Genomic DNA, 24,739 nt, shown 5'->3' with positions numbered 1-24,739 from the left:
CCTCCACCCCAGGTGCCACACAGTTGGGGTCTTTTCTGCACCCAGCCACATCACATGGCTAGCCCCTGACCCAATAAAAGGACATGCCTGCTGTTCAGCATGGACCATGCTGCTAGGCGGCACCATGTCCTGGCTTGTGCATGGTGAGGGGTCCACAGGTGGCTAAGATTTTCTGGGGCTTGCTGCTGATGGGTGGAAGTCTCACCCTCAGCGGCTAAGATTTTTCAGGGGCTTGCTGCCATGGAGTGGACCACATCAACTGGCTCTGCAGACACAGATCCCACATTCCCTATGGTGATGAGGGGGACCAGCCCCCACACAGTGGGTCAGGGCTGCCCCCTCTCCCCCACCTGAGCCACACTGAAGGGACCATGTCATCCAATCCATACAACCCCTCCCCCGATCTGGCCCCCTAACAGTGGGCAGCGGTTGTCCCCCACCTGAGCAACACTGATTGCTGAAGTTTGGCAAGCCCCACACCCAACATTGAACAACTCTGAGCAATGAAGTGGGAAGCCAAAAATCATTTTTCTAACCTATCCTTCTCTTTCCTCAGGCTTCGGCCCCCTTAACACAGGGAAAAGTGGCTGGAGGGCCAGTTGGAAAGACACAGACACAGACACCTGGCTGCACTTTAAGCCCATTGCAGACACCAGCTACTTTTTGTAAAATCATTGATGTTTCCGTTATAAAAGCTAGAGATTTTAGTTAATCTGGTGACCTCTGTTGATGTTCTACTCGTCCCTCTTTCCTTCTGGAAAAATGGTTGTTTGTTTTCTACGGGAGGGCAATGCAATGTGGGAAGATGACATCACATACCCACGACCACTTGACTGCTATGGGGCTGAAGGAACTGTGTGATAGGTTCCCACAATGCACTGCTGCAACAGTTTGGCAATTGAATGTGGCAGCAATAAGCTGATTTTGTGGGGAATTTGAGGGGAGGGGAGGATATTCAAATTCAAAGTTATAAAACCCAGCATTACAAAATCGGTTTTGGTTACTATGTGTCAAGAAGAAATTCTATCTCTTCCCAAGAAATTCAGACTCCTTCTAAGATGTAGACTCTATGTAGGTGTTTTACAAGAGCCATGCTACTCTGGATTATATTCTTGTTCATCCTTATATATGAAGCATCATCATGCCAGATCAATACTTGGAATGGAAAACTCTCAAGAAAGCCCATACATTACAGGATATGATGATCCAGTAGGTATCATTCATATCTCTGAATCAACACCAAACCAGGTTTGGGCACTTAGGCAACAGAATTTTCTATCTTTCAGTAGAGACATAAAGCCCAAGTCCCATCCACTACTCTTCTCATGCTACGTTTTTGTCAGTGTGTTCTTAACTATGGTGTCCTGATCAAAATCAAATGGAAAACTGCAGTGGGTCAAATCCTGTTCCTATTGAAATCAGTCACAAAACTTTAAACGTCAATGGCATAAAAAATATTCTACAATGTTCCCCATGAAATTTTGGTCACGTGAGGTAATCTTTCCTTTTTTAATCCCAAATTATTAGATGGCATCATGTGCTACTAAATACCTGCTCCCTCCCACTCAAGAGGAAGTTGTATTTTCTTGATAATGAAATAATTCCCTATGCCATATATACCCTATGGAGCACTTTGGAAACATTGCTTTAAAAGTGCTATGTTAATATACTGTTATTAATACTGTAACTATAAAAAAATTCAAAATTTTGCTTCAAATTTTCAGGAATAACTTGGCCCAGTTTGATGAGTGGTGACAGAATCCTACCCTATCACAAACTTAGCAAATCATTAAAGTTGTTCTGATTATTCCATTGGTACTCACATTATTCCTTATGCTAAATGGAGAATATTTGGAAAATATGATCTAATTCAATACTTTTTTTTCCTCCTTCTTGTATTAAAGATGTATGTTGAGTTGTATCAGTAGTTCTTTCACCGATTTCTTCAGACCAGCCCTTTTCTCACAAGGGAACCTGGAAGTCAAGTAATATACAAAAAAGAGAAAAATTTCCTTTCAACATAGACACCAGGAAAATCCATTGTTCATGTAATGCTCCTGTTGCCTTCAGATCAGTCGCATACGTTGTGCAATGATAGAGCTTTCCTGAGAGACAACTTTAGCTTTAGATATTTTGAGACGTGCTAGGATGTTGGATTTATGTACTCAACTCAAAGGCTACGTCGACACTGGCACAAAGCTTTGAAATGGCCATGCGAATGGCCAAATTGAACATTACTAATGAAGTGCTGAAATGCATATTCAGTGCCTCATTAGCATGCTGCAGGCTGAGACTCTTCCAAATTGCCACTTTTCGCTCCTGCATGGCTTGTCCAGACAGGGGTCCTTTTCGAAAGGATCCCGCCAACTTTGAAATCCCCTTATATTTATGAGCTCATAGGAAGAGCTGTGCGGAAGAGAAAAGCAGCAATGTGGAAGATCCACGGCCGGTGGCATGCTAATGAGGCACCGAATATGCATTTCAGAGCCTCATTAGTAATCTTCAATTTGGCCATTTGCATGGCCATTTCGAAGTTTTGTTCCAGTCTAGACAGGGCCAAATAGAATTGCAGATGAAATCAGAACAGGATTAAGGAACAGCGCTGATAGGGCCATCACTGTGAGCTCCAAACTGTGGAAGTGTGTGCATTGTAAGGTGTTATTGTTGATTGGATGGTACATTTTGATCTGCAGGCACCCTGAATTTTTGTTGAGTTTTATGATGCTGGGATTTATAAATTTGAATTTGAGTATCCTCATCTCCCCACAAAGTCCCAACGAAGTCAAGTTAGTGCTGTCAGCTGAATTGCTAAACATCAAGTGCTGCAGCCGTGCCTTGTGGAAACATATCCCACAGTTCCCTCAGCCACGTAGCATTCTGGGTTTTTTCACTGGTGCAGCATGGGAAAAAATGCCCCACAAGTGGTCATCTTCCCACACTGCACTGCTCTCATTCCCCTCCCATGGAAAGCAAACAGCCATTTTTTCAGAAGTAAAGAAGGAAAAGTAGGGAGTCCCAGGTGAAAGAAAACCAAATGCACTGGCTTCAGAAGGTGACTGAGCCATGTAAACTGGTTGCTCGGCTGCTTTTCGCCCATTGAAAGAACACCTTTAGGTACGACTTTTGCCTGATCAGCCAGCTAGTGTGCCAGGCAGGGGACTGTCATTCCTACATGCCAGAATGACTCTGTGCCCTGGGATCACCCTAGTGGCTGTGTCATCTCAACTGGCCCCTCAGCTACTTTGCCCCCTTGAAAGCACAGTATGTATGGTATGACGCATCTTGCAAATAATAACGGAAACAATTCAGTTCACTGAAAACAAAAAGTGCTTTCTTGAAATGCATGGAAATTTCCACAGCTTGCTTGGGATAATGGATCATGCTGCAGGATGGGGATGGAAGCTGAGGGGCCAGGTGATATGGTTCTTTCAGGTGTAATGCTGACAGACCCGCCAGCACCAGGGATAGAACCTGCAAGGATAAGGGACTAAAGCCCTGCACTCCACTGCGAGCTAAAGGCCAGCTAGCTCTCAGCCAAGGCTGTAGAGCAGAGACTTCACTCACCCCAGACGAAGTCTCAGTGCCTCTGGGTACTACATGCTTCCCTGGGCTGAGGAAGCGCATCCCAAGCTTCTGAGACTTTCCAGTAGTTCTTCCCAGCCAATGCACCAGATGTAATGCTGACAGACCTGGGTTGCCGGCACCAGGGATAGAACCTATGAACAGAGGGTCTAAAGCCCTGTGCTCTACCACATGAGCTAAAAACCAGCTGCCCTATGCTCACAGGGTCTATCCCTGGTGCTGGCAACCTGGGTCTGTCATTGTTACATAGTGAACAGGTCTCTTCAGGGGCTTTCTATGCTGGGGGGCCCAGGGCCAAATATCATTGACTGTGGGGGCTGCCCCCCTCCACATACATTGATGTGTGGGGGTTGTAACTGAGGGACCAGTTCAGATGGTCCCTTTAGAGGCTTTCTCCTGCAGGGTTGGGGGTGGGGGCAACCCCACCTATCAGTGAGTGTAGGGGTGGCCCCTTCCCATACGATCAGAGGTGGGGGGTATAGTTGAGGGACCAGCTAACGTGATCCCTTCAGGGGACAGGTCCCACTGGCTTTCTACTAGTCCTCCCCAGTACACGCTGCCCCACTAAAACCAGAGCAAAGACAACCAGACCCTGAAATCTTTGCTGCAGTGGGGAGACTTCCCCCCAGCAGCAGCCAGCCCTCAACATATCTTTACCACAGCGTGGGAGACTTCCCTCGGTGACAGCCAACCCCTGAAAATCTTTTCCACCTTTAGAGCCTTCACAGCATGCAAGCCAGGACATAGTGCTGTCTGGCAGCATGGTCTGCAATGCACCACAGTCTCACGCTTTTATTGGGTCATGAGCTAGCCACGTGATGTGGTTGGGAAATAGACCCTGACTGCATGGCTGGGACTGCCTTGTAAAAATGTGAACCACAGAAAAGAATCTTCTTGGCCTCTCATACAAGCATGAACCCCACAGCCTAGGCTCCATGTGGTACAGTGGGGAGGGGGCTGTCGCCAATGCTGAAAAAAAAATCTCAGCCTCTCCTGCTATGTCCTGTGATGAGTTGTCCATTTGAACTCACTAATTTTTCTGATGCCGCCTTCTTGTACAATCATCTACAAATAGTGTTAAGTGTGTGAGGGAAGTCATCTGAAGCAGTGGTAACCTAATGTGATTATTCATCATGAGCAAAAGCTGAAGAATCAGTCCCTAAAGCCGTGCTGGGCAACCTGCTCTGACTGCTAATCTGACTCCATCTTCAAGGCATTTTGCTGATGTTGACCATCCATAGATGCTACCTTCACAGCTCCCATTAGCCAAGAATGGTGAACCACAGCCACTTGCAGGGGAAGGAGGGTAACTGTATTAAGAGGTGAAGCATACTTCTGTGTCACAGGGCCAGCACATACGCGCTGGAGTCATGGGCTACCTGTTCCTCCTAGTCTGCTCCTTATTTTGCAAGCTGTGCCTGTAAGTGGAGTACCTCACCTGCAATGTTCCCTCTACTTTTTTCCATCAATGAGCAGAACACCTTCCATGTGCACCGAGGCATGTGGAGATGTGCAGCCTCAGTAGGAACACATTCTGCTGACTGTGGGTGCTGTGGGAGCTCTGCTAATCAGCTGGGAAGCACCAGAGTCTCTCCTGGGTGGTTGCCCAAGCACTCAGCATACAGGAACACTGCTCATCTCTAACCCATGTGCTCCCCTAAGCACAGGAATGATATTCTGGGTGGCACTCACATGGGATGCACACAGAGCAAGAGCCCACGCCTTCCTTGCTCACCTCCGACCTCGCTGTGTGGCCAACGACAGTACAGGAGGCACAATTCAAGTACATTTTTAGCCACAACACCTGAAATAAGCAAGAGAATTTCCATACTTCTCATTTATAACCAGCTTCCCAGCAAATGACAATAGCTCTGTGGATGTTTTGTCCTTTCACCCTAATACTCTAAATCAAAATGACACACGTGTATGTGTTTCTAGTCCCCAGTCCAGCATTATCCTAAAGAGCATCTTAAGCTCCCTTTTAATCAGGATAATGCTGTTGTTAAAAATCTTGTGTAACCTCTGTGGTGGTCCCAGACAATTCAGTAAATATCTGCAACCATTTGTAAGTAGCTAAAAACGGGTGATGGGGAGGCGGGTTGTTGTGGTGGTGGTGGTTTTTTTGTTTTGTTCTTTGTGTGTGTGTGTGTGTGTGTGTGTGTGTGTGTGTGTGTGTGTGTGCGTGCGCGTGCATGTGCATGTGCGCACGCGCCTGGCAATGGCACAAATCCTTCTTCGGGATTTTTCAAAAACTGTTTCCACTCCAGGTCTAACAGTGAGCATAGAAATGAGATGTAAACATTTACCTTTCAAAGCTGCTTACGTGAGGCATGCAGCTCTGACACCCACAAGATTTTTTTGTGTGCCGGGTTCTCACTTCAGTGCTACCCTGTCAGATACATGATTAAAAACCAGAATTAATCACAGCATCTGCACACCCAGAAAAAACATAAGGAGTCAGAAGCCTCCTTGCTCTCAAATTCCTTCCTCTGGAGCTGAACACGCAGCCCCAGGTCAGCATGTACTAAAGGGATTGATTCCTCCAGATCCTCCCAATACAAATGCTGTAACGTCAAACCCAAATTCTCTCATGCAGGGACAGGCCTTGCTTTTCCACTCTTACTCATGTTAGTAGTTCTTAAGATACAAGTAGTGCCACTGGGGTTAAGTAAGTGAGGCTGTGTCTACACTTACCTGAAAGGTCGACGGCTGCAAAATCAATTTTTGGTGTGCAATTTGCATACCAAAAATTGATTTTGCGGCCGTCGAGTTCTGTGCCTGCCTTCATGGCAGAAGGTCAATGGGAGCACTCCTCTGGTCAACCTCTCCTAATACCGTGCCCCTCAAAAGAAGTTCCAGAGTTGACATTTGGGGTTGTGAAACAGCACCTCAGAAGACCAAACATGAGCATTTGATCTTCCATGGTGAGTGTAGACCCAGCCTGAGTTAAGGCTGGAAATTTGGATCTTTTGCTTTTATTAAATCTTACATATCAGAATTCCCACAGACAGTGCTTAGCAGAATCTGTGTGAGATTGTCAGGATTTAAATACTACTAACATGAATAAGTCTGTGTCTACACTAGCCCCTTTCTTCGAAGGGGGTGTGGTCATCTGTCTGAGCAGAGAATACTAATGAAGTGCTGTGGTGAATGAGCAGCACCTTATTAGGCTAAGTCTCCCTGTGGCAACTACGAAGTTGCAAATCTCGAAGCACCAGCATGGTGTGTAGCCGCAGGCTCTTCGAAGTACCTGCACAACTTCAAAGTGCCTTTACTCCCAAAAATTCATCACAGCACTTCATTAGCATTCTCCGCTCAGGCTGATTACTGTGCCCTCTTTGAAGACGGAGGCTAGCGTAGACACAGCCTTAGAGTGGAAAAGCAAAACCAACCCAAGATTTTTCAAATGACAGTTTGAGTTCCTTTTTAGTTTTATTCCTATTTTTCTTTCCAGGTGGGGAGGTGTTTTAGCGTGCACTTGAGTTAACCCTTTCAACCTTTTCTCCGATATCCTGAAGGCTAGAAGTTCACTTTCGTTTTGTAAGCTCACACCAAATATCACAAGAGATGGCAGTACTGCTGCACTGATTTCAGTGAGACTCATATAAGGATGGCAGAATTTGGTTCCTACCTGTTTAGTTTGTATTTTTGAATCCAGCTCTGGAAGAACACAGCTCTCCTATGAATTCAATTCTAAGTTATAGACAGATATAAAATATTACAGATACTGAAAACCTCAGCAACTTTGCCTCTCCATGGGCCTTGTCTGTACACCCTCTCCCTTTCAGAGGGAGTATGTAAATCCACAGGATAGAAAGTGCGGACGAGGCAGAGATTTAAATATCCTGTGCCTCATTTGCATATTCCTGCGAGATGCGGCCTACAAAGTTGGGTCATTTTGAAAGTGAAAGTGCTGTGTGGACCCTGGCACTTCAAACGGAAACCCTGACTTCGAAATTCCCTTATTTCTGTAATGAAGTGGGGTCTACATGGCACTTTCACTTTCTAAATGACCCAAGAAGGCCACATCTGGTGGGAATATGCAAATGAGGCACAGGATATATAAATCCCCACCTCATCTGCAATTTTGATCCCGCGGGTTTACATATCCCCTCCAAAAGGGAGAGAGTGTGTAGACATGGCTCATGGGTCTCAAAAAGGAAATAGGCCCCCAAAGAGATTTTTTAAAGACAGTTTTCAAAAAACAAGGGTGCTATTTTGAATCTATATTTTTCCTTGTTAAATGAGACCTTATCCTCACAATACATTTTCTGAAATGAAGTGCAATGAAAAGTTGTTTTTATACATGCACAAATGCTACAACAGCTCTTCTATGTGCAATGTTAACACATAACGGCCGTGTCTACGCTACCCCAAAACTTCGAAATGGCCGTGGAAATGGCCATTTTGAAGTTTACTAATGAAGTGCTGAAATACGTATTCAGCGCCTCATTCGAATGCCATCAGCCACAACATTTCGAAATTGCCGCAGCTCGCCGCTGCACAGCTCATCCAGATGGGGCTCCTTTTCGAAAGGACCATGCCAACTTCAAAATCCCCTTATTCCTATCTGCTGATAGCGATGGTCAGGGTAGAATTAGCGGGGCTAATTCCTGCTGATAGGAATAAGGGGATTTTGAAGTTGGTGGGGTCCTTTCGAAAAGGATCCCCGTCTGGATGAGCCACGGCAATTTCGAAGGGCCACAGATGCGGGCATTCTAATGAGCCACTGAATATGTATTTCAGCGCTTCATTAGTGAACTTTGAAATGGTCATTTGCATGGCCATTTCGAAGTTTTGAGGTAGTGTAGAAGTAGCCAACCAGTCGTATATGCAAACTATTCTTAGGTGGTAGAAAAAAAAACATTTTTGCTACACAATGTGGTATGAGCTTATTTCGTCTGACCCGCATATCCAGTTACTGGTTTTACATAATATAGGAAACGAACCATGATGCTATGACTAAAATGGAGTAAATTTAAGTTCCACTCGTTCCTAATCTGAACCAATTGGAAATAAATTAATTCCCAATGGATACTGAGGCTAATTACACCAGGCTTAAACTCAGTGCTCCTCTGACCCTTCAGGGCCAAAAAGACCCACAGTAAAACTGATGCAGTTTTGCTGCCTGGGATGAGGTAAGAAAAGGCTGTCAGGCCCTGCATCCCAGTGCACAGGGATCTGCTGTTCACTGCTCTTGTGTATGAGGAGCTTGCTGTAACCTCCCAGACATGGAGTGTCCTGTCAGAAGCTGCTCCCACACCATCCCTTCAAGAAGGATCCCAAAAACTACTCACTACCCCTCTTGCCAAGCTAATCCTCCCCGACCATCGCTTTGCTCCCAGGGATTCCTGGACTATGGCAAGCAGCGCATGAGGACGAAGGAAATGAATACCGGCGTAGAGATGGCTGAACACCTCTTTCTGGGAAGCGTATACTCTGCCAGAAGCTCTCAGAGGTAGCATCAGGCACTACATTTATGTATTTCAAGGTGCATCTCTACTGCACAGTAGGAAAACATAATGGTTTGCCCAATTATGAGTTTTTTAAATCAAGTTTGCCATTAGTTCCAGAAGCCCATGTTCTTCACAGCATTTAGGCTTGACTGCGCTCAGCATCACAACCACTGATTTAGGAACCTTAGGCTACATCTACACTATGAGATAAGATTGATTTTAGTGAAATCAATTTCTTAATGCTGGAGTTTATCCATTCGATTTTGAGCATCTTCACCTTCCCACATGCTCCCCACAAAATCAACTTACTGTTGCCACACACAAGTATCTTAAATCAAATGCTGCTGCAGCCTATTGTGGGAACCTATCCCACAGTTCCCTGAGCCCCACTGCATTCTGGCCCCACTAGTAGTAGTAGTAGCATCCTTCAGTCTAACTAGACTATGGCTCGCACCCTTCGTCGTTCCATTTGGGAACGTCATTTGCAGCGTCAACTGTGACTGTGAAGGCCCACACAAGAGTGACAGTCCTTGCTGCATCTGTTGCATGTGTAATGGGTGTCTGGCAGGTCCTTACTGTGCTTTCTGTGGGCTCGCTTCTCCTCTGCCAGCTGTCTGATCCTCATCTCACCCCACAAGTAGATGTGGGTACATGACTCCATCTTCCCACCTTTCATTCCCCTCTTTCCCCTGCCGTGTTAAGTATGTTTAGGCAGACACAGCTGCTACACTGAACAGAGTACCTAGGCTTCATTTTGGGCTTGGACATTGATTTATGCCTCCTGGGAAAGAGGACTCTAAGTAGACACAGATGCCACACTGAAACTAGAATGAATCATCAGTAATGGCCCAGGATGGCTAAAAGACAGTGCACTGTTGACAGTCACAAAGATCCTGACCATCCATGGAGGCCCTTTCAGAAACTTGAATCTAGATTTAGTCCACCTGGGAAAAAAGACTCTTATGCTTAAGTAGACACAGTTGTTACACTGAAACTCGAATGAATCGTCAGTAATGGCCCAGGGCGGCTAAAAGACAGTACACTGTAGACAGCCACAAAAATCATGACCGTCCCTGGAGGCCATTTCAGGAACTTTTATCTGGATTTAGACCTCCTAAAAAAGAAGACCCTTATGTCTAAGTAGATATGGTTGCTACAGCGAAACTCAAATGATTCATCAGATGACTAAAAGACACCAGACTATAGCCAGGTTTGCACATGGAAAAGAACATCCTTAGGACAAGAATATTCCCCACTGCACACCTTACTTCAACAACTGTGGTGACTGTATAGCTAATACATTGCCTTCGGGAAACATGTATGGCTCGGGGCATCTAAAAGACCCCCGGCTACAGCCAGCCCTCAAAACTCATTACTGCCAAGGTGGAAGTCCCCCAGGCAGCTAAAACAACCCATGCTAAAGCCAGCCCCTGAAAATCGTGACAGCCAAGGGAGACATTCCCCAGACAGCTACATGACCCCCAGCTACAGCCAGCCCCTGAAAATTGTGACCCTCCTACCATGCACAATCTACCTGGCACCTTGCACAACACATCCTTTTATCAGTTTGGGGTCAAGCCACGTTGTGTGGCTGAGCGCGGGAATGTTCCAGACTGTGTGGCACCTCAGGTGTGAAGTAAGGGAAGGGATGTGTGGGTCAGAACAATATGGAAACAGCTAAAAAGAAGTTTCTCATACTACCAGAGAAGCACGACCCCCATTCACAGCCTAGTTGGCACATGGTATGGGGAGGGCAATGGAGCATATGACTTACGAAGAAAGGTTGAAGGAATTGGAACTGTTTAGTCTGCAGAAGAGAAGACTGATGGGGGGACTTGATAACAGCCTTCAACTTACTGAAGGGAGGTTGCAAAGAGGCTGGAGAGAGGCTGTTCACAGTGGTCACGGATGGCAGAACACAGAACAATGGTCTCAAGTTGCATTTGGGAAGGTCCAGGTTGAACATTAGGAAAAACGTTTTCACTAGGAGGGTGATGAAGCTTTGGAATGGTCTACCCAGGGAAGGAGTGGAGTCTCCATCCCTGGAAGTGTTTAAGTCTCACCTTGACAAAGCCCTGGCTGGGCTGATCTGATGGGTTTTGTCCTGCCTAGGGCAGCAAGCTGGACTTGATGGCTTTTTTAGGTCTCTTCCAGCTCTATAGTTCTATGGCTGGCTCCAGGCAGCGCAGAAAAAAAGGAAGCTAGCAGGGGCATACACAGAAGCACAGACCCTACAGCTGTGCTCCTAGCAAAGAAAAAGAAAGAAGATTTTTCAGCCTCTCATGACCCTACAGCCACGGGCTTGCAGGTGCCAAGTTGTAAGCATCTTCCTGTTGCCTAATTCCTCTGCAATTGAGAGCAGTGGAGATGTAAGAGGCCGGAGCGGAGAACTGTGGGACATGTGTGGAGGCTAATGAATTTGATTTAAAGACATGCTGCATCCTCACTACCCTTCACTCAGAATTTTAAATTCAAATGGAATGCTATACCAATCGGGTTACCACGATTTCAGGATTTCAGGATTTCAATATCATGTCGATGTTAGTGGTCAAGCTAATGGAATTTACAGTGAGGACAGGCACTTAGAAAAATCAGGCTAACTGACTTAAAATCGATTTTATCTCGTAGTGTAGATGCATCCTTGATAATTTTCAGAAGGGACTTAGGTACTTAGAAAACTAATTCCCATTGTCAGTGGGATTTTGGTTCTTAAATTCCTAAATTCCAAACCCATTGACATTCAGTGGAACTGTCTCTTAAGTGCCTAAATTTCTTTTGAAAATGAGATATAGGCTCCTACGTCAGTAAGAAGTTGATGCACTCGGCACAGCCCTTCCCCCTCTACCAGAACCCGCACCCCACAAACCTTTCTGCACTCCAACCCCTTGCCCAATCCAAGAGCTCTCACCCTGCCCCCATGCTCCTTCCTACAGCCCTACCCTTCACGCCTACCTGCACCCAAACTCCTTCCTAGAGCCCCTTCCTAGAGCCTACCCCCAACCCAGGCCACCAACGGGAGGTGAGGAGGCAAAGAGGACATCTGCCTCAGGGCCTGGTGATTTAAAAGGGCTCAGGTCTCTGGACCTCCACCACTTCTACAATAGCAGCAACAGGAGCACCAAAGCTCCAGGCCCTATAAATCCCTCTTGGAGCCCTACGCAATGCTGAGGGCTGGGTACATAAGGCTACACACTGCTTCCGAAATGTCCAGTGAACCATTCCTGTGCAGGTCTGTCTTGTGAGAGCGAGGAGGCCCATTGACTGTTCTGCCCTGGAGGCTGGAGTTGCAGTCACAGGACCTACATGCACAGAGTTCCTGCTCTTTAGCCCCCTTTTGTGGGTTTCCTCAAATGGGCAGACAGACTTTCAGTGACATATATTTTGCAGGCAGGGGAGAGGTAAATGAAGGTCACTGACATTATGGGAAACTGAGAATTTTGTTCACAAGTGAAGACATAAGACAACTTGATTATTTATTCTGACCTTTCCTGGCACCCTGCTGACCATCAGCGCTGCTGTACTCCCATGTAACAAATTTTGTGCAATGCTGGAGGGAAGGAAATGGCAAGACCTATACCTGCCCTACTTCTGCAAGCAACACAGCACAGTTGCTGTGTTGACATGTGCCTATGCAGATAAGAAAGAAAACTGTTGTTGCACTTGTGCCCATGCTGTCCTGAAATGTTGCTTCAGTTACCCGCAGACCACAAACAATATCTCCTTCACCACCAGAAGGAAAAAAGATTAAAAAGGCTTTTGAGTGCTTGTTATCTTTCCACACACCAAACTAGCTTTTCCTCTAATGTCTAACATATACCTTCAGACACATGCTGGTTATTCAGTGAAGACTTCAGAATGAGCAGCAGGCCAGTGTTCTTCGAGGTCCCCCCTTACTGACCATGACCACCTACTACAGTTTCCCTACACAAGCTCGTTTTCGTTGATGGGTAATCATCAGCTAATTTTGCTAATAGAAATAGCATTTGATCATTATTGCCAATTCTTTTGAACAGTATCACAAACATCTGTAATTTCCCATAATAAAAAGACGTATGGTCCCTGTCCCAGAAGGCTTGCAGTTTCAGGCCTGCGGACCTGAACATGGCTGTTAAGAGTCAAGCTGGTGTTTTGTCCTAAACTTAGTGATTTTCTTCTTAAAAGAGAGCAGCAGTACTCTGCTGGCTCCCCAGCACCTCTCCACAACCCCCCCACAGCCAATCTCACGGCTGGGCCGGCTGAGGTGCTGGTACTTAGAACTGGCAAGTACCAACACAAAAAAAGTGTTTCAGTTGCAATGCCCTCCAGGTATCTAGCCTACTGTTCCTGCTTCAATGCCCAGAGCGCAGCATTTTGGGAGTCTTCACAAAGCCACCAGACAGTGCACTGCAGAACCATAGAACCATTTAACCACTGTGTACATTTAGACTGATACTAAACAAGTTAGGCTGAGACAAGTGTCAGAGGCATAGCCGTATTTAGTCCATATCTGCATCTACCCTGTATTGCATCTGATGAAGTAGATTTTTGTCCACAAAAACTTATGTCCAAATAAATCCAATAGCCTTTAAGGTGCCACAGGATTCCTCATTAGTTAAGTCCAAGACAGTCAAGCTTTATTCAATTATTAACCCCATTGAAAGACCGGTTGTTTTAATTGGCTATTAAGTCATTTACAGGCTGTTTGGGGACATTTATGTGAAACCGCAGACAATCTAGGGTTTAACAGGTTTAATTTCTTTTATGTGACATGCATTCCCTTTGTGAGTGAGTTAGCACAGTAATACAGAAACCCTCAAATAACAGTACTGCCATAAGCACAAGTTTAACAACAACAAAAAATCTGGAAGAGGGTGCAGTGCAGCAACTGTCAGAAAATGGCTTTTCTCCTGCAGAAAATTTAGATTTTTTGTTGACAAAAAAAAGTTTCTGGTTTTGAGACAAAATATTGAGTTTTGGCTGAAAAGTTTTAGACCAAAGCTCCAAAAAAATCTGTGCATAACGACATGTTTTGTGAAAAACAACAGTCAAAAAGAGTTTTGAGGGATATTTTTTTGAAATGTTACTTAAAATGTTGCTTCAGCTGCTGGTAAAAACAGTTTCCCTCTCCCCAAGGCAGGAAACACACACCTCAACTTCCTCCCAGAGTTAGTTCCTTAGCAAGGGGTCCTTCCCTCAGTAGGGTCTGACTTGGGATACACACTTCCCACGCAGCTCAGTAGCTCTTACATTTCTCTCATGTAGATTAAGTTTCTGAACCCCTCCTACCTAGGCTTCAGAGCCTGAGCTGCAAGCTGCACTGCTGGTTTTGGTGCCATAGTGCACACAAGGCTGCAGATTTGAAAACATAATTGAGACAATACCTTACAGGGCATTCTGAAGGAAATGTTATAGACCCATCCTTAACCTACCATCTGTTAGTGATTTTCAGATTACTAAATCATCTAGTGCTGTTGGTGTCTCTCTCCCTTTGCACAGTCCACAGCACAGGGGGATCCTAATCCTAATTAGATACTATCATAACAACATGTTTTAACACTACAATTACTTAAATTTTTGCTTTTTCAGCACTATGGGGTTTTATGGATGCCCTTCTTTCCCTTTGATGCTCATTGATGTACACTCAGGATGAGATGAGATGATGTACACTCAGGGAAATGGTTTCTCTCTTCCCATAGAAATAATCCCATTCATAAGGGAACCTAACATGGTTATTTTATTGCAAATGTTGTTTCTGATCATCTTTAGTTGGTCTCCTCATTCACAGATTATATTTAGGTTGGCCAGTCATTGCAAGCTCACCCATCACCTTCAGACTGGTAACGCAGGCCCCATGGCAGTGAGTGAGTAACACTCAAAGGAATTACTCATCAACAGAGACGTTAACATTTCACTTGAGCTCCAGTGGGAACAGCCTTTGAATCTGTGCTTGTTTGTTCCACACCCTAGTAGTTTTAGCACCTTGTGGGTGAATTAACCACTAACAGTGAACAGCCCCTTACAATAACCTTCCGCTGTTGTAACAATACTTTCCACTCCCTTGCATTAAAGTCCTGTTGCCACGTACCACAATCAACCAACTCAGGAGGGAAGAGGGAGAAAGGAAAGCTTTCACGCAGTTATTGCATTTCCCTCATAAAGCTCTTCATATGGTGCAACCGAGCTATGAGGATTTGGCAGGTCTGTTCAGCATCATTGTGGATGCTAAACAGATAGAGCCTCCTGTGCTCTTTACACGGTGCTTTGTGAGGACCAGATCCTGTTCCTGTTACCCGTTTCTCGCCCATTTCACTGATGTTGGCAAAGGGCTTGGCTCAGCAAAGTAGTGAGCAGCGGTCTCAATTCTCAGCATGTCACAGTATCATCCTGAGCCTGTTGTGATGTATTGAGGGAAGAGGGGTTCAAGTGCAAAGAAAATAGAAAATGTTCAAAACCACAGAGCACTTCACAGGGGTAATTATCATATATGTAGATAGCACAGAGAAAAAGAAAGAGGAGAATTTTTTTTCCTTTGTGGGACTAGAGCAGCTGCATCATAGGATATATTTGGGCATAACAAAAAGTACATGTTCAGAGAAGCAAGTATTCTAAAGATGAACCTGCCCTGCACAAACTGAATGGGACCATGCGAAAGGGGCAGGAGAGGAGCATATTCAAGCTACTCCATAGGTATATAATACAAGCTGTAAACTGACACAGCAGCCATGGGAAGGAAGAACTAGCAGGCGTGGCCAAGGCAAAAGTTCTGCTAGGACTATAAGGCCACGTCTACACTAAGTCTGCTGCTTGCCTGGAGCTAGAATTCGGGATATTACAGAGTCGCTGCCAAAAATTCTTAAACCTGTAGACTATTACCCCTTCCTACTTCTTCTTGCAGGAACCAATGGTACAGCCAAGAACAACTTTGATGAGATCACAGCAGATTATGTAACCCTAGGAAAGAAGATCAAGGAATACGGAGCACAAGTGGTCTTCTCGTCTATCCTCTCTTTGGAAGGAAGGGGTCCACGTACGGATCGTCAAATCACAGAGGCAAATACATGGTTGCATAGGTGGTGTAGCAGGGAAGGATTTGGTTTCTTTGACCATGGGATTCTGTTTCGTGAACAGGGATTGCTGAGAAGAGACAGGATCCACCTCACTAAAAGAGGAAAGAGCATCTTTGCAGGCAGGCTTGCAAATCTAGTGAGGAGGGCTTTAAACTAGGTTTGTTGGGGGAAGGTGACACAAGCCCTGAGGTAAGTGGGGAAGGAGGAGGGAACAGTCAAGTGGGTTTCCTGGGTGAAGAGGAGAAAGTGGGGCAATCGCTCCTTCTCTAAGATGCTTGTACACTAATGCCAGAAGCCTGGGGAACAAACAAGAAGAATTAGAGGCCCTGGCACAGGCAAACAAGTATGAGGTGGTTGGAATAAAGGAGACTTGGTGGGATGATTCGCATAACTGGAACACGGTCATGGACGGTTACAAATTGTTGAGGAAGGACAGAGGGGGAGAAAAGGAGGAGGAGTTGTGCTCTATGTGAGGGAGCAGTATGATTGCTCAGAGCTCCAGTATGAGGAAGGAGAAAATCCAGTTAAGTGTCTTTGGGTTAAGCTTAGAGGTGGAAGTAACAGAGGTGATGTTGTAGTTGGTGTCTGTTATAGGCCGCCAGATCAGGGAGAGGAGATAGATGAGGCTTTCTTCAGGCAGCTAAGCGAAGCTTCCAAATCACAGGCCCTGGTTCTCATGGGAGACTTTAATCATCCGGACATTTGTTGGGAGAGCAACACATCAGCACACAGACAATCCAGGAAGTTTTTGGAGAATGCTGGGGATAACGTCTCGGTACAAGTGCTGAAGGAACCGACCAAGGGCTGTGCATAACTTGAGCTGCTACTCACAAACAGGGAAGAGCTAGGAGAAGAAATAGAAGTGGGAGGAAACCTGGGCTGCGGCGACCATGAGATCGTAGATTTCATGATCTGGACAAAAGGAAGAAAGGTGAGCAGTAACATACAGACCCTTCATTTCAGAAGAGCAGACATCAACTCCCTGAGAGAATGGATGAGCAGGATCCCTTGGGAAACAAAGATGAAGAGGAAAAGTGTTCAAGAGAACTGGCAGTATTTTAAAGAAGTCTTACTGAAGCCACAGGAACAAACAATCCTGCTGCATAGTAAGAAATGCAAACATGGTAGGCAACCAGCTTGGCTTAACAGGGAAATCCTTAGTCAGCTTAAATTAAAAAAGGATGCATACAAGAAATGGAAACGTGGACAGTTGACTAAGGAGAAGTATAAATATACGGCTGGAGAAAGCCGAGCAGTAATCAGGAAAGCGAAAGCACAGTTGGAACTGCAGCTGGCAAGGGATGTGAAGAGTAACAAGAAGGGTTTCTACAGGCATGTGAACAATAAACAGGTTATCAGAGAAGGTGTGTGGCCATTACTGGATGAGGGAGGTAACCTAGTGACAGATGATGCAGAAAAAGCTGAAGTACTCAATGCTTTTTTTGCCTCAGTCTTCACGGACAAAGTCAACTTCCACACGACGGTCCTAGACAATGCAGTATGGGAAGGTGCAGGGCAGCCATCTGTGGGGAAGGAACAAGTTCTGAGCTATCTAGAAAAACTAGATGTGCACAAGTCCTTGGGTCTGGATTTAATGCACCCCAGGGTACTGAGGGAATTGGCAGAGGTCATTGCTGAAACTGTGGCTATTATCCTTGAAGACTCTTGGAGATCAGGGGAGGTACCGGATGACTGGAAGAAGGCAAACGTAGTGCCCCTCTTTTAAAAAGGAAAGAAGGACAATCCAGGGAACTATAGACCTGTCAGCCTTACCTCAATCCCTGGGAAAATAATGCAGGGAATCCTCAAGGAATCCATTTTGGAGCACTTGGAAGAGGGGAAAGTGATCAAAAGTAGCCAACATGGATTCACCGGGGCAAGTCCTGCCTGACCAATCTGATTAGCTTCTATGACGAGGTAACAAGCTCTGTGGACATGGGGAAGTCAGTGGATGTGAAATACCTTGACATCAGCAAGGCTTTTGATACGGTCTCCCACAACATTCTTGTCCATAAGTTAAGGAAATAGGGATTGGATCCTTGCACTATAAAATGGATAGAAAGCTGGCTTGATGGTTGGGCCCAACAGCTAGTGGTCAGTGGCTCAAGCAGTCTGTTTCAATGGCGGTCTGTTTCAAGCAGAGTGCCGCGAGGCTCGGTTCTGGGGCCAGTGTTATTCAACATCTTTATTAATGACCTGGATGAGGGACTGTATTGCACCTTCAGCAAGTTCGTGGATGACACAAAACTAAGGGGAGAGGTAGATTCATTGGAGGGTAGAGAGAGATTCCAGAGGGACCTGGATATTGGAGGGCTGGGCCAAAAGAAATCTGATGTGGTTCAGTAAGGAGAAGGGTAGAGTCCTGCACCTGGGGTGGAAGAATCCCAAGCATTGTTACGGGCTGGGGACTGACTGGCTCAGCAGCAGTATGATGGAAAGGGACCTAGGGGTTATGGGGGATGAAAGGCTAGATATGAGCGAACAGTGTGCCCTTGTTGCCAAGAAGGCTAATGGCATACTAGGGTGCATTAGGAGGAGCATTTTGAGCAGATCTAAGCCACGTCTACATGTGCCGGCTACTTCGAAGTATCTGTGCCAACGTCTACATGTGGCAAGCGCTATTTCGAAGTCGAAATCGACATAAGGCGGTGAGATGTCAAAGTCACTATCCTCATCAGGAGATGGGAATAGCACCCTACTTCCCGCAACTTTGAAATAGTGGGGTCTGCCATGGCGGCCATCAGCTGAGGGGTTGAGAGACGCTCTCTCCAGCCCCTGCAGGGCTCTATGGTCACCATGTGCAGCAGTCCTTAGCCCAGGGCTTCTGGCTGCTGCTGCTGCAGCTGGGGATCCATGCTGTGGATCTTGTGCTGTTTAGTGCAAGTGTGTCTGGGAGGGGCCCTTTAAGGGAGCAGCTTGCTGTTGCCCGGGAAGTGCTAGTCCGCCCTGTGACCCTGTCTGCAGCTGTTCCTGGCACCCTTAATTCAATGTGGGCCGCTTTGGTGTGTAGACGCTCCCCTGCAGTGCCTACTTCGATGTGGTGCTGCCCAACATCAAAGTTGAACGTGACGGCACCAGCCCTGGAGGACATGTAGACGCTATTCATCGAAATAGGTATTTCGATGTAGCATACACGTGTAGACGTAGCTCTAGAGAAGTAGTTATTCCTCTTTATTAGGCACTGGTGAGGCCACATCTGGAATATTGTGTCCAATTTTGGGCTCCCCAGTATAAAAAGGATGTGGAGCAGATTCAGCGAAGGGCAACAAAAATGATTAAGGGGGTGGAGCACAAGATCTATGAGGATAGGCTGAGGGATTTGGGCTTGTTCAGTTTACAGAAGAGAAGACTTAGAGGTGATTTAATAGCAGCCTTCAACTTCCTGAAGGGGAGCTCTAAAAAGGAGGGTGAGAAACTGTTCTCAATCGTGTCAGATAGCAGAGCAAGGAGTAATGGTCTGAAGTTGAAGAGGGAGAGATGTAGGTTAGATATTAGGAAAAACTACTTCACCAGGCGGGTGGCGAAGCATTGGAATGCATTGCCTAGAGAGGTGGTGGATTCTCCATCCCTTGAGATTTTTAAGTTCCGGCTGGACAACGTCCTGGCTGGGATGACTTAGTTGTGGTTGACCCTGCTTGAAGCAGGGGGCTGGACTAGATGACCTCCTGAGGTCCCTTCCAGCCCTGTGATTCTGTGATTCTCTAAAGGGGAAGGCTGAATTAAGCTATGCAACTCCATCTACGTTAATTACTCTCTGGATGTGTCTACACTAACTCCCACCTTCGAAGGGAGCATGGTAAGTAGGGTGTTGGGAGATTATGAATGAAATGCTGAGGTGCATATGCTTCGTTAAGCTGATTCTTCCCTATGGCAACTTTGAAGTGTTAAAGTTCTAAGTGCTGGCTTGCGTGTAGCTGCGGCTAACCTGCCGGTACTTTAAAGTGCCTGGGCTACTTTAAAGTCCCTTTAGTCCTCAAAATTTACTCCTCAAAACAAATTGGGAATAAGGGAATTTCAAAGTGTGGGGTTTATTCAGAAGCGCCCACGTCTATACAGCCAGTTTGCATTTCAAAAGCAGCACTTTAGAAACACGACTGGCTGCCATTATGCTTATGAGATGTTGAATATGCATGTCAGCACCTCATTAACCTGTTCCAAAGTGCCTCATTAACATGTCCCTTCGAAAAGGGAGGGGCATGTTTAGACACAGCCCTACTCTTTGCAAAACATTTGATAGCAAAAGCAGTAACATCATAAAAAGCTCTGGACATGTCAGTGCTGATGAAAGCAGGAGGAAAGGCAAAGGGAGAGAACTTGCCTTATGAATACAATGCTCTCAAATAGATAGGTTAAGAGACAATTTCTGCTGTCTAATCAAATGGCATGATTCTCTTTCACCCTTCGTAAGCTGCATGTCTCTAATTTGGGCCTGCATGTGCAAGAGTAAATTGTAGCTTTGCCCTGAGTCACAATTTCAGCTCACAACCATCTCTGTTTCTCTGAATGAAATTTCTTCGCATTATATTCTTGCCCCACAGGTTTGTAAATGATGATATTCAAAACCAGTTTGAAAGCACCTGCTTGTTGCCATGATCCAGTCATCTTCTGTGCTGCTTTGGCAATAGTTGTGCAGACCGTAATGAGTAAAATTCCCTTGGTCTTTAATGGGATTTGTCATGAATGAGAGCAACAGCTCTGGAAAGTACGTTGTTAAGAGTTTTTGCTCATTCAACAATATAGGAAGTTCAACTGCAAAGTGCAAAGCAGCTTTAAGTGTGGGGATTCTTGAAGCACAAATTGTCCCCAAAACTGAAGTTGTCTTGCCACCACCAGCAAATGCAACCAATATTTCTTTCAGGGATTTAGTACAGAACACAGATTTCAAATAATTAAAAATTTCCTGACATCAGCTCTGCTAAGTGACTTGCTTTGGGATCTGATGTTATTGCCATTTTGCTTCTGATTCTTTCACTGGGTTATTTTTCTTTTCTGGCCTGAAAAACTTCATAGTATTAACGTGAGAATGTATGTAAATGCCTAATATATACTCATATTTTTAGTACATTCTGTTCCCACAGTTGTGCTTGGGTAACCTGTTAAGCTTCATTTGCTTGCTTCTGTATGGTCATGATACATAGCATGAAGGTATGATTGTTATGATTTAAAAAACTGTGCAGTTGCACATTGGCTCATAAAACTAAAAACTACTACCTCAACACCAGCAAAGAGAATGCTCAGCTGTATATAGCTGTTTAATTCAATATAAAGTGTAGATTATGACTTCATCCATCATTAGTGTCCTGAAAAAATTGTAAGCCTGTTCTTTTACATACATAAATATTAGGTGTTAAAAATCATTTCCTGTAATTTCCCCAGCTCCTTTTTAACCCCTTTTGCAGATTCAATCAGTTGTTCAAAACATTGTTAACCTAAGATTTCCTTTGTTCATACGGAGCTTCTCATAGCTCTACATCAGCCAATGTAATAAAATCTCAAGAAATTGCATTAAGAGAAACAGAGATGGCTGTGATCTGAAATTGGGACTCAGGGCTAAGCGGTTACCCATTTTTTCAAATGTATGGCCACATCCTCAGTATATAATTCTGCCTAGATGCTTTGATAATCTGAGACTTTTTCAACTAAGACAAATTTTTAAAACATTTTCTGACTCGGTTATTTTGTTTCATTAACGGTCCCTAATTTTTGCCGTCCAAGTTTTCAAACTCTTAGCTATCAGAGCCTAACAGAACACTACAAATGGGGGGCGGGAAATGGATGAAAATACAGAATATACTGCAGTCTATTAATAACATCAGATACATATCAGAAGCCATAGGTGGAGTGCTTCTTTATCTTCAGAACTTCTCTTTTACGTTCAGTATGCTAAATCTTCCTTCTGGCCACAAGTCAACAAGGTCCTTAAGCCTGTACTGTTAAGCATGTGAACAGCCCCGATGATTTTAATGGGACTATTTGTTTGTTTATGCCCCTGTAGTGAGCAGAGGTGGTCTCCCACTGACCAACATGGGAAATAACCCCTCCCTGAACTCTGGTGGGCAGAACATAGCCTTGCCCCCTTACCTGACCAGACGGCAGGACTATGTGTTTAAAAGGCCCAGCCAGAAGCCCAGGTGGGGCCCAGACACCAGAGAAGGCAAATACCAGCCCTGAGCTCCCAAGCTGGGAGGAGAGTACAGCCCTGCAGGAGGCCAATGACTGTCTCAGACTGCAGGGCTCACCAAAGAGGAGCTACATGTGAGGATGGAGACCTCACTTGATCCTACCCTGGAGGACCTTAATAGGGGAGCTTGGAAGTGGCCCAGGCATAGCTGGGTCAGGGTGTTGCAGTGTGGATCCCTGCTGACCCCAGTGGCAGAACATTCTTCCACTAGTAGGGCCCTGGGCTGAGCCTATGCTCCCCTATTACCCCTAGGGCAGTCTAGGGTGGCAGCCTCTTCCCCTCACTGTTCTAGATACATGTCTGGGTCGGTTGGCCCTCCAATTGTGAGGAGGCCTGACCTTAGTGAACTTCTGTTTGTTTGTTGCCCTGCCCTGCGCCAGGGCCTGGGACTAGTGACTCCTACAGGAACTGCTGTTTGTTTTTTGCCTCTATTGTATAAAACATCCGTTTAGTCCAGTACAATGCAGAGGTAAGTTCTGTAACTTTCAATCATCATTGGTTTAAAGTCCTGTAACTTTCTATAAGCTCTGTAACATTAACTTTCTTTAGTAGATGTACCTATTTCTATATAGTTATATTTTCTTTCATGAGCTTTGAAACGGCTTTGAAGCAGCTGCTAGGTCTCTATTAAGTTAGTAAGTTAGTAAGAAATTGTTTATAGATATCGTAAGTCTTGTAAGAAACCCTTGGCTGTTCCTTTTGTAAAATAAATTTCTTTCTGAAGTGAACTTTCCTTTGTGTGAGTGAGGAAATTGTGAATGGGGGTCAATGTACAATACGATCAGTCCCTGAAGCCAACTGGTCTCGACAGCCAGCTGTCAGCAGCACTTGGATGGCTGGAGAATAATAAGAGCTGAGCCCTGCAAAAGAATCCACTTGAGAAAGAGGCCCCATCAGAAGAAGATCAAAGCCCTATCTGCTGTCAACTGATGACTCATGGTCTTACACATTCCTGGGACAGTGGTGATAACTCATAGTCATATAGCATCCTAGGGTAGGGGGACAGGACAATTGCTATTCAACTGAAACGTATAAAAGATGGGGCCAAAGCTATAGGAGTCCCTCTTTTTCCTGCTTCTTGCCATCACCACTCTGCAGGAGTTAGTCTTGGCTCATGGGAAGGTGGCAGGAGGCTGGATGGAGGGATGCTACTGACTGCTCCTGATTACTGCACTGACAAGAAAGAGAGCGAACTGACAAGGGGGGGCCATGTAATCAGCTCACTGCCTTGGATTCATGACTGCAGCCAAACACATTGGACCCCTATGCCTTGGCCTCCTCCTCTGTTCCTGTGCAACTCTTCACCTGCAGGAGTTCACCTGTGTAAGTATATGAGTGCAGGAGGGAATGAGTGGGTGCAGGGGTGCTAAATCCCCTTTTTCTTTAATCCAATTGTGGCATTTAATAAAGTGTCTATCAGGACAATCCTGGAGTACTCTCTAGTGTAAAAAAAAAATAAAGTTACACCCCCCCCCACTCTGAACAAGGGCAGGGATCCAGTGAGGCCCAAGTACAGACTGAGCCCCAGAACTAAGCTTTCGTGGCTGACAGTCCCTTGTTGAACTGCAGACTAAATTGTTGTTAATTATTTAGCATATAAAATGATACAATGAATCTTAACAAGAGGAATGATGTTCCCACCAATTCCGTTCTATTTCACCTTTGCCCCCTCCCTTGTTAATAGGATTCAAACTCTTAGATTGTCAATATTCCGTCTGCTTGAGGGTGGAATTTTCAAAGAGCCCACCACGGGGCTAACATTAATCCCAGTGAAGGTAGCGATAAACTCCCATGACTTCAGTGGGAAATGAGTTGAGCCAATGCTGAGAGCATTTAAGAAGTCTTCCCTACGAGGACATTCTAGCAATTAATTTCCCTTTCTCCCAAAATGTGAGATAAATCTCCTTCAGCGATGAAACCAAATGTGCAAAAACTTATGAGTATTCTCATCTTTATTCTCTGGGCAGAGCACGGTTGGCTCTTGGCCTGATGGGTTACAATATGCAGCAAGGACATTCCTGTTCATCCTCCAAAGATCTAGAGCAGACAACATTTTCTGACTATACTCTCATTTATACAACATGAAAGAGAAAAAAAAAACCTGAAAAGTTAAATTATTCCCAAATACAAATGAGTGATAGTGTCTAGGAAAATACTTAAAGTGACCAATAACAGGGCTAACACATCAATATGGGGAAAATATAGTGCTGGTTCTCCCACTCCTGCTAATAGAATGAGACATCACTTTAAGAAGCAACGAAACAGTTAATATTATTGAAACAATACCAATAAGCCTCAGTCTGAACAATCCATTACAATAAAAGAAACTATTTATTTGTGTCTTAGAGCTAATATTTCAAGCTGCCTGCAGGCACCACTGTAATTTGTTTGCATTTGATTCGCATTTGGAAGGTCTTCTTCACAACTAAACTAACAAGTTAATTTTAAGAAATCATTTAGATGCAGGTATACAA

The sequence above is a fragment of the Carettochelys insculpta genome, chromosome 8 (assembly GCF_033958435.1).
Source record: "Carettochelys insculpta isolate YL-2023 chromosome 8, ASM3395843v1, whole genome shotgun sequence".
NCBI classification, from domain to species: Eukaryota; Metazoa; Chordata; order Testudines; family Carettochelyidae; genus Carettochelys; species Carettochelys insculpta.
This window is presented reverse-complemented; position numbering follows the sequence as displayed.